The sequence below is a fragment of the Martes martes genome (genome assembly GCF_963455335.1).
Source record: "Martes martes genome assembly, chromosome: 5".
Taxonomy (NCBI): domain Eukaryota; kingdom Metazoa; phylum Chordata; class Mammalia; order Carnivora; family Mustelidae; genus Martes; species Martes martes.
Window position 1 is genome coordinate 20,905,708 of NC_137892.1, and position 3,608 is coordinate 20,909,315.

The window sequence follows — 3,608 nt, forward strand, 5'->3', positions numbered from 1 at the left end:
GAGTTCAAGGTTCACTTTTATGCCCTTGCATCTAACTTGAAACCAGCGGGCCGTTATTTAGTTCTGGATTTTGGTGTTTGCAGGGAGGAGTGGAAATTTTATGTTTTTGTTTTGAGCGATGACTTCTATTCTAATTTGCTTATTGTTATTTAGGATGTCACCATTTTTGGTCCACAGATGTTCCTCCTTATTTCCTTCCATGGCTGTGTTGATTTATTTATTTATTTTTTAATCTCATCTTTTTTCTTTTTTCTAATTTCTAGAGATTTTAGAAATGAGACAAGGTAGGTGCCATCTTGATCCAACCTGGCTTAGTGATTTGAATTTTTTCCCCCTTTTTAAAAAAAAATTAATTTATTTTTTTATAAACATATAATGTATTTTTATCCCCAGGGGTACAGGTCTGTGAATCGCCAGGTTTACACACTTCACAGCAGTCCCCATAGCACATTCCCTCCCCAAAGTCCATAACCCGACCCCACTTGGATTTTTTTTTTTTTTTAAATTTGGGGGCATCTGAGTGGCTCCATTGGTTGAGCACCTGACTTTTTAATTTTTTTAATTATTTTTTCTTTAGTTAAATTCAATTTATTTAACATAGAGTGTATTACTAGTTTCAGAGGTAGAATTTAGTGACTCATCAGTAGCATACAACATCCAGTGCTCATCACATCAATTGCCCTCCTTAATGCCCATCCCCCAGTTACCCCATCCCCCTACCGACCTCCTCTCCAGGCACCCTCAGTTTGTTTCCTAGAGTTCAGCATCTTTTCCTGATGGACATCTGGGCTCTTTTCATGTTTTGCTATTGTAGACATTGTGAGCATCTGATTCTTAAACTCAGCTCAGGTCTTGACATCAGGGTTGTGGGTTTGAGCCCTGTGTTGCACTCCATGCTGGGCGTGGAGTCTACTTAAAATTTTTTTATTTTAAATTTGTAAGTACATTCAAACAGCAAAAGTTACAGAAATAGTACAAAGAATTTCAGTACACGCATTACCCAGATTCACTGATTGTTAACATTTTAGGCCATCTTGATCTATTTGCTTTGTCATTTGTTCTATCATCTATCTATCTAATTTTGGAACCAATTGAAAGCTGTATAGAGTGTAATTGTTTAACCCTAAATACTTTGTGTAGATTTCCTAAGAATAAGAGTATTATATATTCACAGGACAGGGATCAATCTCAGTGAGTTTCACAGTGATACAATAGTTTTACCTAATCTCCCTTCTCACAATCTAATTTTGCCAATTCGCTTTGTAAAGACTTTTGCAGTATTTCCATGTGTATGCATGTACTCCCTCCTCCCTACCCCCCTCATACAACAGGATCCAATTTAGGGTGAAGTAATGCATCTAATTATCTTGTCTTTTTAGGATCCCCAATCCAGAACGATTCCTCAGTCTTTCTTTACTTTTTGTAACATTGAAATGCCGAAGACTGTGTTCCCCTTTCGAAGCAGAACATTCTTCATGGAGGGTCTGTGTATGTTTTGCCATGATCAGTTTTGGCTTAGGCACCGACCCCTCGCCCTGGTCAGAATACTACAGAAGTGATACTGTGTCCTTCTCAGGGTACATCATCCCAAGACACATGGTCTCCATGGCCTCTCATTTGTAGTGACTTTGATCAGTGTTGCCTGATTTTGCTACTGTCTAGATCATTTGCCCTGGCTCCTTATAATCAATCTGTGGTGAGGTGTTTTCAGACCATGCAAGTACCCGGCTCCTTACCCAAGTTGATTCCCTATACTGGAAATGCCTACAATAAAACAAAGAGTGACAATACCAAGGATCCAGAGCAACTATAATTCTCGTACATTGCTGTGGGAATGTAATATGGTGTAAGAATGGCAGAATACCTGGGATTTTTTTAGAAAGTTAAACATGCACTTTCAAGATGACCTAGGATTTTTCACCTAGTGATCTGTCCAAATGAAATGAAAGCATATGTCCATATCAGGACTCACACACAAAGTAGACATGGTGGTTTTGTTCCTAATGGGCCCAAACTGGAAACAACCTAAAAGTCCATCAACAGGTGAGTGTATTTAAACATTGTGGCATATTCATGCCATAGAATACGACTCAGCCATTAAGAGGAACAACATTCTGATATGTGCAACAGAATATATGAATCTCAAAACCATTATGTTCCATGAAAGTAGCCAAGGACCACAGAATGTGTGGTGTATGGTTCCAGTTATGTGAAATTCTAGAGAAGGAAAACACATATCTGATGAGGGAAAGCAGATGGGTGGCCGTCTGAGGCCAGAAGTATGCGGGGTATTGATGCAAAGGGACACCTGGGCATATTTAAGGTGATGGAAAAGATTTGACCCTTGATTTGAGTGGTGGCTACACAGGTGTATAAATTTGTCCCAACTCATCAAACTCTACCAATAATGGGTGCATTTTGTCATGTGCAAGTTTTCCTGTATAAAACTGGCAATTCCGCTCCTAGATTTAGCCCCCATTTATGATTCTGCCCTGAACCAACCATTATGGTGATGGATACAAAATAGTGATTCCTTAACTCCAACATTCTCTCCACGTTCACCACTTGGTACTTGACATTCTTCTGGAAGCAATTGTCGATCCTTCCACCACATCCTTCTTGTTTGTTATCATTATAGACTCATGCCTTTCCCCACCAAAGGCTTATCATTGATTAATATCTTTAATTATTTGGCACTGATATTTGTCTTGTATTTGTCTCGTATTTGGCTTGAGGTAGTCCCTACCTACAGGCTGATGCCTGTGTCCTTGTGACATGCCCCCATCCCTTGTTTTTGAGGACTTCCCTGCTTTCTGGCATAAGATGAAGTTCCAGGCTCATCTAGCATCTTCTCTGCCCCAGGCTGGGAATAGCCATGTTTCAAATTGTCCTGCTTCATCCTGCCAAGGAATGGAAATGGAAACCAGGATCTGGCTGGTACATGAGCTCATTGCTCCTGGCCCCCCTGTGCATCTAGGCCCAGCCAGAGCTGTTCAGTTTGCTTTCTACTAGAGTTTTTTTTTTTTTTTTTTTTTTAAGAAAGGAATGAAAGGAACAGGGCTTAATTACTAGAATTCTCTGCAAAGAAGGTGAGGAAGAGGAGTAAGGCTAAAAGAGGAGAAAACCACTCTTGAAAAACACTTCTTCTAGAGATCATCCAAGATCCAAGCTAAAGCAATAATGGCTTAATATTTGGGTGTGCTAGACTTGGCTTTAGCCCCTTTTACTAACTGCCATCCTCTTGTATTTATCCACTTTATGGGTTTTCACATTGACTGTCTGGGCACGAAGACAAATGCCATGTTTCCATTGGAACCCTGTGGGCCACTCTGCTTCTCAGGGATGCAGCGGCCTCTGTGGGGTGTGTGTGTGTGTGTGTGTGTGAGTGTGGGTATCTGTGAGCGAAGATACCCCTGTGTGTGTGATTTAGGAAGGAGATGCAAAGTAAACAGAAAATGGAGATGGGATCTTGAACAGCAGGCTTTGGAATTCTGTTTCCAAGTAAAGTAGGGCAAGGGAGGAATTGACACATCTCTTTTTCTTGAATTACCATGTATTATTTTACAATTTCTATGAATTGGTAGCAAGGCAGCCTCCCCAAGGGTGTG